The following is a 14,753-nucleotide window of genomic DNA, read 5'->3' on the forward strand; positions in this document are numbered from 1 at the left end:
CTCTCTCTCTCTCTCTCTCCATCCCCTCTCCCTCTCCATCCATTGGCCCCACATGCTCCCCTCTCTCCCCCTCTATATGTTCCTGCCTCCTTACCTTCCCTTCCCTCTCTATCCCTCGCCCCCTCTCCCTCTCCTTCCATTGGCCCCACATGCCCCATCTCTCCCTCCATATCTATCTCTTTGATCCTCTCCCTCCCTCTCCTTCTCCTTATCCCCCTCTCTCCCTCTCTCTCCCTTCTTCTCCTTCTCTCTCTCCCTCTCCTTCTCTCTCTATCTCTCTCCCCTTCCCCCTTCTCTCCCCACACCTCTCTCCCACCCTTTATCTCTCTCTACTCCCTCTATTGGCCCCACATGTCCCCCTATCTTCCTCTATCTCTTTGTCTTCCTCCCTCACTCTCTCTCTCTCTCTCTCTCTCTCTCTCTATCGCTTACCCCCTATCCCCCTCCCTCCATTGGCCCCCCATGTCCCCTCTCTCCCTCCCTCTCTCTGTTTGTCTCTCCACCCCCTCTCTTCCTCCCTCTCTATCTCTCCCTCTCCCTCTGCCTCCCTCTCCTTCTCCTCATCTTCCTCTCCTTCTCTCTCTCTTGCTCCCTCCCTCTCCTCTCTCTTACTCTATCTCTCTCTCTCTCCCCTTCCCCCTTCCCTCCCTCTCCTCTCTCTTACTCTATCTCTCTCTCTCCCCTTCCCCCTTCTCTCCTACCACCTCTCACCCACCTTTCCTATCTCTCTACTCCCTCTTCTTCTCTCTCCCTCTCCCTCGCTCCCTCTCTCATCTCTCCCTCTCTAATTTCCTCCTCCTCTCTCTCTCCTCCTCATTCTCCCTCCCTTCCCGTCTCTCCCTCCATCCTACTCCGCATCTCTATGTGTCCCTCCATCCATCCCACTTCTTCTCTCCTTATCTACCTCTTACTCCTAGTCTCTCTCTCCCTTATTCCCTCTTATGTACTCCTCTCCTCTCTTCCCCAAGACCTCTTTCTACCATGCATGCTTTTTCCCATCCGCCCTTGCCCCACCCCCTCCTCTCCTCCCCCAACTTCTCTTTCTTGCTCTCACCCAACTCTTCTTTCCCTCCCTCTCTCTTTCTTTCTCTCCCTAACACAAGCATCAAAATGTAGGTGTGTTGGTTCCTCTTTGGCTAGCTCTCTCTAACCCAAGCATGACAAAAGAAGTTTGTTCATCCCTCTCTCTCTTCCCTAGTAAAAACTAAAAAAACATTGATCTAAAACTCGATGCTAAATTATTTATATAAATATTGAAAATAAAAACAAGTTATCTTTATATATATATATATATATATATATATATATATATATCAATATCATCACTAACTACTTAATTTAACATGATATAATAAATAATTTTAACTTAATTTTTCCTCAAATATATTTAAATAAAATAAATATGATTTCTAACCCAATAAAAAAAATATAATAAAATATAATAGAAAATAAATTTTACAAGAAGTTAATGTTGAAAATGCAACAAGATGATGGAGCTTAGTGAAAAGAAGTCGCCTTCACTAAGTGGGCCCGCAGGCTATTTTTGGCGCAAAGTCTATTTTTAGACATATGGATCATGGTCTATGAGTTGCAGGATGCTATTTATGGATGATTGGTCATGATGGTAAAAATAGATGGACCTCTATTTTTAGACATATGGGCGGAGTCTATTTTTAGACTGCCAGTCAAAAAATAGAACAGTCGAATATTATTAGCTCTTAATAATATTTGGACTATAAACATTATCTTATCCTCTTGCAACACTTCAGTTCGAGCTACGGATGTGGAACATGCAACTGCCAGAAGGAAATACACTTTTCATATGGGTTAGTTGAGCTATTGCATGATGGACTTCAGTTAGAACTCAAGTGATTGAGTTTGGTGGAGTTGATTGAGGAGTTGATGGAGTTGTGTTCAGTTTGACTTAGTTGAACTAGTTGTATTTAGTCTAACTGCCAAATACAATAGTGATGAGTGATGTGAATTAATTATTAATTAATTCACTAATTATTAACTCATAAATCAACTAAAGAATACATCAGTTAACTCAGTGCATGGACAGTTCAGTGGAGACAAGTGTTAGAGGTGGGTGAAAGGGTAAGACTACTATCAGTTGTGACTATAGTTGTGCATGAGATTTGCACAATCATTGATTGAGATTACCAATGAGGATTGCACAGTACCAGCCAAGGGAATCCAAACTTGGATCTGATCTATTCTCAAGTTGGATTGTGCAGTAGAGGCAGGCAAACAGTGGAGGAGATTTGAACCCATGACTTGTTCAGATCTGAGCTAGTTTTGTGTGTAGCATGTGGAGATAGTACTGAGTACTCATGAGGAGTATTGTACTATGTATTGTTACATGTTCTCTATCATTATAATATACAGATAGTTGGGGGTTTTCAGCTGTATTCTTTCCCCATTACATACTGTGTTGATATGTGTGATTGATGTTTTAATGTGCACATGCGATTTTTTTTAGTTCCGCAAATTGATGATCAATGGTAGAGGAGGTTATGTATTATGCATGCATTCCGTAAATAGTGTATAATCAAGATAATCTCTGTGAATAAGTGTTATACTATTCAAATTTCTACATGGTATCGGAGCGAAGTTGATCATCAGATCTATTATTCAGAAAGTGATTACGTTTTTATTTCTTCAGGCAGAGTCTGTAATAGGGCCAGGTAGCATCTGGATTCATCCTTATTTTGGAAGGTGAGATATCCAGTAAATTCCCATACATTCAATCTCTGTATGAGAAATACTTTGTTCTCACGAACTTTAGATCATAAGCGGTTGAGTTTTGAGCTGGTGGAATTCGAATTTGCAGCAATGTTTTCTTGGTGTCGAAGTTGAAATGTCTTTCAATGGATTGTGATTGGAGTATGCCCTTGAAGGCAGCTTGAATTATATTGCATGGAAAGACAAGATGGAGGCGATGTTATATGACAATGGGTTGAAGGAGTTCATAGAGGCTGAGGTCCCAAAGCCTACTGATGCTGCTCAAGTTGAGGCTTGGCAAAAGAAGATAGCAAAGTGTCGAAGGATTCTGTTGGAGGGCATGAAGGATCACATTGTATCCAGCCTGCATGGAAAGGCTTCTCCATACATGATGTGGAAAGCGTTGACAGATTTATTCCAAAGCAAGAGCGACCAGAGGAAGTTGGCACTCAAGGATAAACTCAGAAACATTAAGTGTGAGAAAGGAGACAGTATGCCCAAGTATCTCACGAAGTTCACCCAATTCCGGGATGAGCTGGGAAGTGTGGGGGTGACTGTCGATGATGAGGACTTGGTGAGATTGGCTCTCCTTGGTCTTCCAAAGAGTTGGAATTCCTATCAGGACTCTGTCAATGGGCAGGAGAAATTGCGAGGATGGGAGAGACTTTGGTCTGATCTTGTGCAAGAGGAGATCAGGTGGAATATTAGGGATAGATCTTCATCAAACGCATCTGATGAAGAAAATTGCGCTTTGGCTGCCAAAGCAAAGAAGGGGAAGAACACGAAAGCTTCTCATTTCGATGCGAAAGGCAAGAAGTAGGACATGTCCAAGGTGAAGTGCTTTCACTGTCACCAGCACGGACATTATGCCACAAATTGTCCGCAGAAGAAGAAAAATAAGCAAGATGCTGGATCTACAGCGAGAGAGGTCTTAGCCTCGCAGTTTGAGCTGGATTTTTCACTGATCGCATGCTTGGTATCCAGTGTGATGGGATCGGTATGGTTTTTGGATAGTGGTCCGTCTTTTCACATGACAAGAGATCGAGATTTGTTTTCTGATCTAGATGAAAAAGATCTTAGAGTGCACATCGAGATGGGCGATGATGGTAGATACAGTGCAACCGGTATCGGTACCATTTCCTTTGAGAGGGACTCTGGTAAACCCTTCATATTGAAGGAAGTGATGCATGTTCCAAGATTGAAGAAGAATCTTATCTCTATGGTGATGTTAGAAGACAAGGGATATGATGTTGTCTTCAGTGAGGGAAAGTCTTTCCTGCATAGTAAGACAACTGGAGAAACCATAAAGATAGGGGTTCGAGTCAAGAACCTTTATCAATTGCATGTAGATGGCTGCACAACAATGGCATGCAAGGTAGAAGGATTGGTGAGCCGGAATGATGGTGAGATGTGGCACCAGAGATTGGGCCACCTTCACCATGGAGCATTGAAGATACTGCAGCAGATTTCTACTGGGCTTCCTAAAGGCACTCTTGCGCAGTCAGATCAGTGTAAGGGGTGTACTTTAGGAAAATTTGTGAAAGCCACCTTTCACGAGAAGGATAGTCGCGCCACAACAATCCTTGAGAGAATTCACAAAGATGTGTGTGGACCTTTCTCAGTAGCTTCGACAGCAAAGCACAAGTACTATGTGATCTTTGTTGATGATTTCTCTCGAAAGTGTTGGATCTTCTTCATGCAAAAGAAGAGCGAGACATACTCAAAGTTCTATGAGTTCAAAGCACTGGTCAAGAAGGAATCGGGGAAGAAGGTGAAGGCTTTTAAGAGCAGCAATGGTGGTGAATTCATCTCTGGTGAGTTCAAGGACTTCTGCAACGCAGAAGGGATTCGAAGAGAGCTCATAGCTCCCCATAACCCACAGCAGAACGGGGTTGCTGAGTGGAAGAACAGAATGATCGTGAGTGCTGCACGGGCGATGTTGCATGATCAGGGCCTACCCCTTCACTTATTGGCGGAGGCATGCAATACTGCAGTATATGTGCAGAACCGTTGTCCTGACAAGATACTTGGCATGAGTACACCCGAGGAGGCTTATTCTGGTAAGAGGCCTGATATTTCCCATTTGAGGATTTTTGGTTCTCCTGTTTACATGCATGTGACGAAGGATGCCAGGAAGAAGCTGGAGCTGACCGCAGAGGTTGGGATATTTGTGGGGTACACTGATACGCCCCATAACTATTGTGTGTATTTACCAGATAGTCGCAAGACTATTGTGTGACAAGATATCAAATTTCAGGAGGAGAAAGCCATGAAGTGTTCGCTTGAGAGGGAGCCACACTTGCATGCATATGAGGAGCTATTAGTTCCTGAGGATGAGCTTCAGGATTTGGATCAGCCACAAGATGAAGTTCATGGAGTGGAAGAGACCACTCATGCAGTGCCAACCATCAGAGGGCGAAAGCACACTACAGAGGCTGAGCAACTGGCTCAAGATGCAGAGAAGGTTGTAGGACCACCTATAGCATAGCGCAGACAGAGACAGTCACTTGATCGATACGCTAGATACATGGCTCTTGTGGGCAAATGTGTCGTGACTGAGCCATCCTCTTTCGAGGAAGCTGTGGAGGATCTCGCATGGGTAGATGCCATGGTGGAAGAGTATGATTCGATTGTCAGAAACAGTGCATGGGAGATTGTCCCAAGACTAGAGGGGAAATCAGTGGTGGGTTTGAGATGGATCTACAAAGTGAAGCATGCAGCTGATGGGAGTGTGGAGAAGTACAAGGCAAGATTTGTTGCCCGAGGCTTCTCACAGATAGAGGGGATCGATTATGAGGAGACCTTTGCACCTGTTGCAAGGTATTCTTCCATACGGACGATTCTTGCTCTCTCAGTGCAGATGGGGTGGCACATCCATCAGATGGATGTGAAGACTGCATTCCTCAACGGAGTCATTGAGGAGGAGGTGTACATAGAGCAGTCGGAAGGTTTCGAGATCTTCAGCAGTGAGTCGCATGTGTGCAGGCCCAAGAGAGCACTGTATGGGTTGAAACAAGCACCTCGTGCTTGGTACACATGGATAGACAATTATTTCACCAGACTTGGATTCTCCAAGAGTGAGGCGGATCCTAACCTATACCAGATTGTGGTGGAGGGTAAGTTGCTGATCATTGTACTTTATGTATATGATTTGATTTTGACAGGAGATGAGCTATTGATACTTTCATGAAAGGAGGATCTTGCTAGAGAGTTTGAGATGAAGGATTTAGGCGTCCTTCATTATTTCCTGGGATTGGAAATTTGGTAGCGCAGTGATGGACTATTTGTTTCTCAGGGTAAGTATGCCCGAGAGATACTGGAGAAGTTCAACAGGCATGGCTGCAAGCCCATTGATACTCCTCTTCCTGGAGGTTGGAGGAAGGAGGATGCTACTTCAGTGGACGTAGTGGATGCCACTGTTTATCAACAGTTGGTGGGGTCGCTTATGTATCTAGTCAATACACGACCTGATATATGCTATGCTATTAACCAGCTTTCACAAGCTATGGTTAAGCCAACCAAGCTCTTCTAGAAGGCAGGAAAGCATGTATTGCGTTATCTCAGAGGTACATCGGGATATGGATTGTGGTATAGACAGGAGGATGAGGTGAAGCTATGTGGCTTCATGGATGCAGATTGGGCAGGGAGCCCAATAGATAGAAAGAGCACATCTGGAGGGATCTTCAGTATCGGGTTGACAATAGTTTCTTGGTACAGCAGGAAGCAGAGATCCGTGGCACACAGCTCAGCAGAGGCTGAGTGTATGGTAGCAAGTTTGGCTGCATGCGAGGCTATATGGATGAGGAAGATCCTGGTCGGGTTGTTTGGGTCACACTTGGAGCCTACTGTGATTTATTGTGATAACCAGAGTTGCATTAAACTCTTGGCTAATCCAGTATTTCATGATAGACCTAAGCACATCGACATCAGGTACCATCATATCAGAGATTGTGTGCAGCAGAGAATCATGTTACTTTCATACATTCCCACGGAGGATCAAGATGCTGATATCTTGACGAAGGTGCTCATCAGGAGCAAATTCGAACACCATAGAGGCAGGATAGAGGTTGAAAATAATCCATATCTTGTTGAGAGGGAGTGTTGAAAATGTAACAAGATGATGGAGCTTAGTGAAAAGAAGTCGCCTTCACCAAGTGGGCCCGCATGCTATGTTTGGCGCAAAGTCTATTTTTAGACATATGGATCATGGTCTATGAGTTGCAGGATGCTATTTATGGATGATTGGTCATGTTGGTAAAAATAGATGGACCTCTATTTTTAGACATATGGGCGGAGTCTATTTTTAGACTGCCAGTAAAAAAATAGAACAGTTGAATATTATTAGCTCTTAATAATATTTGGACTATAAAAATTATCTTATCCTCTTGCAACACTTTAGTTCGAGCTACTGATGTGGCACATGCAACTGCCAGAAGGAAATACACTTTTCCTATGGGTTAGGTTAGCTATTGCATGATGGACTTCAGTTAGAACTCAAGTGATTGAGTTTGGTGGAGTTGATTGAGGAGTTGACAGAGTTGTGTTCAGTTTGACTTAGTTGAACTAGTTGTATTTAGTCTAATTGCCAAATACACTAGTGATGAGTGATGTGAATTAATTATTAATTAATTCACTAATTATTAACTCATAAATCAACTAAAGAATACATCAGTTAACTCAGTGCATGGACAGTTCAGTGGAGACAAGTGTTAGAGGTGGGTGAAAGGGTAATACTACTATCAATTATGACTATAGCTGTGCATGAGATTTGCACAATCATTGATTGAGATTGCCAATGAGGATTGTGCAGTACAAGCCAAGGGAATTCAAACTTGGATCTGATCTATTCTAAACTTGGAATGCGCAGTAGAGGCAGGAAAACAGTGGAGGAGATTTGAACCTGTGACTTGTTCAGATCTGAGCTAGTTTTGTGTGTAGCATGTGGAGATAGTACTGAGTACTTGTGATGAGTATGGTACTATGTATTGTTACATGTTCTCTATCATTATAATATACAGATAGTTGGGGGTTTTCAGCTGTATGCTTTCCCCATTACATACTGTGTTGATATGTTTGATTGATGTTTCAATGTGCGTATGCGATTTTTTTTTAATTTTGCAAATTGATGATCAATGGTAGAGGAGGTTATGTCACGCCCCTACACCTGCGGTAGTCTTCCAACCGTTTGTAGCAAGGTGCGGCACCACCGAACGCTTTCTTTTCACCAATACTAACATTCATGGACTACGCCTACTTTCACATTAACATACATAGTTTGTGTTTCGCAACCAAGTAAAATGAAATTATCCTTTATACTTAATGAAGCCCAAACTCATTCATTATCATCATGCAATTAACCAAGAACATCAACAATTGCGACAAGTATAAAGGGGAGGGGAAACTCCCGAACAGTCTGCCCAACAATATATTATATCAGTTTTTCAATAATACAATCATCAAGTATACTTGGCAAAACTCCAAGTCTATACTTAGAATATTTTACAACCGAGGCATAGAACTGCCTTTACAACACTTGTGCCAATCTTACACGGTAGGAGGGTGCTCACCCGAGACACCTAGAACTCCTCCTTAAGTCCTGCACAACTCTGCACGTTCTTTACCCAACACCCAGCACACTGTACCAACCATCGACCAAGTAGTACCTCTGCGCAATCCTCAAACCATGCGCATGAGTTATGCGCATTCACCAACTGAAACTGCGCACTTTTTACCCTCTTGTCTTGTGCGTACTCCAAGTGCGAAGTTTTTGTTTCAAAATGGCTTCAACGCAAGTCATTTATACACACACTACATCGTTTTACATGTGGTCCCTTATGTGGGTGGTAGCCCCTTGGTCGGCCCCCAAACTAACACATAAGGCGCCCATAACATGCTCTCCTTGTGTCGGCCATGCCTCAATGCATGCCTCTCCCAAGTCGCATATAAGTCTCCAACACTTAGCCGCATTTCTTCCAAGTGTCGTTCGTCGTCGCATTTCTGTCCAAGGTATCGTCGCAACCAACTTGCTGAAACGTCGCATTCTGTCCGCCCGCACGCCCAACTTGTCCGCGTGCACAATGCTCACCCGACGCCTGTTGCACCGATGTTCCGAAGGCCTTACATCCTCCTCCACCTGAAATCGTTGTCGTCCTCGACAACATACCATCCCGGCAGCTATCATCCACCAAGATCATCATCATCCATGACGTTGACTCCTCCACACAAAGCAACATCCTTGAAACATATGTAGAGCCTCATCTCCATCATGCTTCGACTTAGTGACCAACTGCCACCAAGCTCACCAAGGTATGCACTTCATCAGATATCATCTCGATCCATGATCATCGGCCCCTCTGTCACAATCTCCACTGCAACATCTCGTGTCGACCTCATCATGTGTCTCCATGTGAACCTCTGCCATGATACTCCAGCACAATGCCAACATATCTCTGCACACTTCCGGACCTCATGTCTGAACTAGTTGGGTAGCTAATCCAACCATCACGCTCAATCCATGAGAGTGAACATCCTCATGCCATCATCAGCTGTTCCTCAAACATCTGCCACATCCTTGACTCCTCAAGAATCCATCTCCATAATCCATGCTCAGGTCCATGGAAACTCCATCCATCTCATCTGCAACATGTCCTGATACTTGATGCCAAGCCATCCCTGCACCATCAATCATACCTGCTCAAACATGTTTAAGGACTCACTGCCATGAGCAACTAACAATGAGTCCCATCTTCTTCATCCATCTACGAAGATGTAGAGGGAGTAGAGCCCGATGGCTCTCCCTCACTAATCAACTCGATCCACCTATCAGGATCCTCAATCTCCATCCATTGTAGATAAGCAACCCGGTCTTCCTTCTGGACATCTGGCCTCACATATACCTCCTCCTCATCATCATCATTCTCCACCAGCTCTAGCCTTCTTGTCAAATCCAAGATGCTATCTGAAAGTGTCTTGATGACCAATGACTGCTCCACAAGCTTTGTCTCAACATTAGACAACCGCTTGTTCACCTTCTCCTTATCCTCCATTTGCATCACTCCCAATTTACAATCAGGCCTTGTCACACCAATGGTTGGCACACCAATGGGTACATCTTCCCTTCCATCATAAATGTAGAGCTTTTTCAAATGTGGAACGATCATAGCATCAAATTGTTTCATGAACTCCATCCCCAATACAGCTTCATAGTCATCAATCCGCACTATAGTGAAGTCCACCTTTCCGGTCCATTCACCAAGTGTAGTGTCCACCCTCTCAGCTATACCAAGAATCTCAATAGGAGGAGAATTCACTGTCTTCATTTGTGCCTTTGCTGGTACAAATTTCAGCCCAATTCTTCTCGCAGTATCTTCGCCCATGAAGTTGTGAGAAGCCCCACTATCCACCATAGTGAGCACATTAACACCTCCAACCTTCATTCGAACATACTCCAACTTGTTCCTTTCAGGATCCCTTTTAGAGGCCACTTCCGTAGTAGCAGAAGCACCAAGTGTCTGCATCATCCCTACAGAAGCATCTTCATTCTTTCCATCAGACTGTGCAATAGCGGCCACCTTCGGTTTAGAGGGACAATTCTTCACCATGTGTGGTCCTGCACATATCCAACACTTCAAAGGTTTCTTCGTCTTCGAACCATCATCTAATTTCGAAGCATCATCCTTATTCTTTTCTTTCGGCTTGTCGGACTTCTTTTTCTCATCAGAAGTCTCATCATAATGATCCACCAACCTATCAACCGTAGCAAAAGCCTCCTCAAGTGTCCTAATCTTCTGCCTCTTCACCTCATTGCGTGCCCAAGGCTTCAACCCAATAATGAAGTTGAACACCTTGTCCCTCTCTGCCATGTCGGGAAGTTCGAGAGCTGCACTTGCAAACTCTCGCTGGTATGCCTGTAGGCTTCCGGTTTGCTTGATGTACTTAATCTTCGTCCTTGCTTCCCATGTTTCATCCTGAGGACTGAAATGGGTGTGCAAAGCCTTCTTCATGTCATCCCACGAAGTGATGTCATCAGCACTGCCATTGACTTGTGTCTCAGCAGCCACCTTGACTTGTGTCTCACCATCAGGTAGACTCAACCGTTCCAAGTACTGCTCCATGTCCCATAGAAGGTTGCCAAGAGTCTTTGCATTCCTTGTGCCATCATAAGATTCCGGTTCCTTGACCTTCACAGGAGGCACTCCTCCACCTGAGTTATGCCTCACGGCCTTCTTCAACACCGCGATCTCATCCTTGGCTTCATCAAGAGATTTGTTACCTTGTCAAGAGATTCCTTCAAGTTCACGATCTCTGCAAGACCTTGATCCCTTGCTTCTTCAACCTCCTTGACCCTTATCTCGAGTTGTGTACACATAGGATCAGTGTACTCATGCTGCTTTCGGAGCTCATCAAGTTCTTCTCTTAGCTTCGAGCTGGCCTCTTGCTCCTTAGTAAGCAAGTCCTCCCTCATTTCCCAAGAAGACTCCATGGCTTCCATCCTCTGCAGTATTCTTTCCATAAGTGATAAAGTCCTGGCTTCATGGCTAGACCCAACTTGAGACCCGGCTGCCATCTCTAACAACTTCTTCTTCCTTTGCGATCTAGTCTCCACCATCCAACAACTTCACCGAACCGAAGCTTTGATACCACCTTCACTTCGGTGAAGGTGTGTAGTAGCTACAACCTTCAATACCCGGATCAGCTGCTGTGATACCACCTGTCACGCCCCTACACCTGCGGTAGTTTTCCAACCGCTTGTAGCAAGGTGCGACACCACCAAACACTTTCTTTTCACCAATACTAACATTCGTGGACTACGCCTACTTTCACATTAACATACTTAGTTTGTGTTTCGCAACCAAGTAAAATGCAATTATCCTTTATACTTAATGAAGCCCATACTCATTCATTATCATCATGCAATTAACCAAGAGCATCAAAAATTGTAACAAGTATAAAGGGGAGGGGCAACTCCCGAACAGTCTGCCCAACAATATATTATATCAGTTTTTCAATAATACAATCATCAAGTATACTTGGCAAAACTCCAAGTCTATACTTAGAATATTTTACAGCTGAGACATAGAACTTCCTTTACAACACTTGTGCCAATCTTACACGGTAGGAGGGTGCTCACTCGAGACACCTAGAACTCCTCCTTAAGTCTTGCACAACTCTGCACGTTCTTTACCCAACACCTGGCACACTATACCAACCATCGACCAAGAAGTACCTCTGCGCAATCCTCAAACCATGCGCATGAGCTATGCGCATTCACCAACTGAAACTGCGCACTTTTTACCCTCTTGTCTTGTGCGTACTCCAAGTGCGAAGTTGTTGTTTCAAAATGGCTTCAACGCAAGTCATTTATACACACACTACATCGTTTTACATGTGGTCCCTTATGTGGGTGGCAGCCCCTTGGCCGACCCCCAAACTAACACATAAGGCGCCCATAACATGCTCTCCTTGTGTCGGCCATGCCTCAACGCATGCCTCTCCCAAGTCGCATATAAGTCTCCAACACTTAGCCGCATTTCTTCCAAGTGTCATTCGTCGTCGCATTTCTGTCCAAGGTATCGTCGCAACCAACTCGCCGAAACGTCGCATTCTGTCCGCCCGCGCGCCCGACTTGTCCACGTGCACGATGCTCACCCGGCGCCCGTCGCACCGATGTTCCGAAGGCCTTACAGGTTATGTATTATGCATGCATTCCGCAAATAGTGTATAATCAGGATAATCTCTGTGAATAAGTGTTATATTATTCAAATTTCTATAGTTAAACTAATCCTAGTTTTGTAGTAATTATAATAATAATAATAAATGTTTAAAATAATAAATCTATTCTACATTTTGCTAAAATAATAATAGTAATAGATCTTTAAACTAATAAACCCTAACTAAGCTATCAAGAATTTCTTTTTTTAACCATGCTAGATAATTAAAATCAATTTAATAAATAACAAGAAACTAAGAATGAGCACAATGGGTATACAAATAATTAAGATCAATTTAGTATATAACAAGAAGCTAATGTATATATACAGGATAATTAAGATCAATTTAGTATATAACAAGAAGCTAACGTATATATACTGGATAATGAAGGTCAATTTAGTATATAACAAAAAGCTAATGTATATATACTGGATATTTAAGACCAGTTTAGTATATAACCAGAAGCTAAGAATGAGCACAATGTACAATAATACACTGTCTCTTCTAAGAATGAGCACAATGTACAATAATACACTGTCTGCTTGAAACACGATGGGTGGGGTGCGTATCATAAGATCAATGCAAGAAAGAAGAAGTTTCTAAAAGGGTCTATGGAATTAACAATTTGTTCCATAAATGTCCCGAAACTTACTTGCATATACTAACTTCCCTAAGACTCGTTAACTTTCTTAAGACTTATGAGACTATGGGGCATAATTTTCATTAATTTCCTTTATTAAGGATCACAATTTGTTCGTACACAAATCTGATTCCCTTCGAGCTCATACAATGACATACTTTGGTTAGCGCCCACGCAACAATATACTTCTGAATAGTGATGTGCTGTAATGTCAGAGGAAAGTGGATTTTATGTGGAGGCGAATAGATGGAGTAATACGAATCCTACTGGTAAAAAAATCGACCAAAGGTCAAAACATGCGGTAGATATGAAATTTTCTGAAAAACAAAACGCATTTTTAAATACAACGCATTTGTGGCATTTCTTGAACAGAGATACAGATCATTTTGGGAAATGGCAATATAATTTATGATCTGATTTCATATAAATCTCTGAAAGGAAATTGAAGCCCAAATAATTTGTGATAAATGTAAATAGTTATTTGATGTGTACTGTGAGCCTGAGACTCCTTACTTGATATTCAATGATATATAACCGTCGAAAACAGAGAGACAGAGACTGTGGAATAAAATAGAATTGTCAAAAGGAGAAACTTAAACTATGGAAATTATGGAGATATTGTTGTCAACGAAGGAGGCAATTGAAGTGAAGACTGATAACCTGAGTAATGTCCAACAAAAAGTCAGTAACGCCCATGCTTGGAGGGCGGATGGTGTTGGGTAACCAAAATAGTGAAAGACACTAATAAGCTTTTACAACGAGTACTTTGCTGCTGGTTCATTATGTGGGCAGGGTTTTTATCAAAATTTTATAGGTGGTTTGCGGCAGGTTTTTCTTATGGTTTCTTTTAGGCCTGTTGTAAGGTTCAGTGTCTATCTTTGTTTTTTTTTTCCTGGTTTTGATATGATTTAAGTACGTTTGTTGTCATGCTCTATAGGGCTGTTCTGTTTTGTTTTTTTGGATGGATTTTGGTTTTCAAGGCTCATTCTTGAGCAACACTGATGCACTGTATCTGATCCAAACAGATATAAAACCCTTCATCATTTTTAATGAAAAATAGTTTTATTTTTTTCCTAAGAAGAAAAAAAGCTTTTACAATGAGTGGACAAACGAACATAAACAAAAATATGTATTAGGCTTTGTAATTTTTGGGAGATTTTGTAATGGGTTTAAGTGCAAATTTCCACCCAATTTGAAACCTAACAAGGCAAAACAATCAAACAGTTAGAAAACAGTTTTGTCATCTATTAGACCACTGAGGCTTGGGGGCATTTCAGGACAAACAGATAGATATCTGTGAGACCATTATAAAAATAGACAGAAACCTGTTTTGTAATATTTTGGCACTACTAGGATTTCTAATGGGTTTAAAGACCAAGTGCAAATTGATGAAAAGTTTTCACAAAAATTTGCTGGATTCACCCTCAGATTTTTCCCAACATGCTACAAGGAATGTTAAACTAATTAAAATGTTCTCAGTTACTATATATGGGGCAACTTATCCAATTGTACATGTGCATATCGAACAGGAATAGCATGTTAAACTAATTAAAATGTTCTCTGTTACTATATATGGGGCAACTTATCCAATTGTACATGGGCATATCAAACAGGAATTTAAAACATTTGTGTGAATCTAATTATTAACAACATCTAGGAATTTAAAACATTTGTGTGA

Source organism: Pinus tabuliformis, chromosome 6, assembly GCF_031772625.1.
Source record: "Pinus tabuliformis cultivar Carrire ecotype Pingquan chromosome 6, CPIR1, whole genome shotgun sequence".
In the NCBI taxonomy this organism is placed as follows: Eukaryota; Viridiplantae; Streptophyta; class Pinopsida; order Pinales; family Pinaceae; genus Pinus; species Pinus tabuliformis.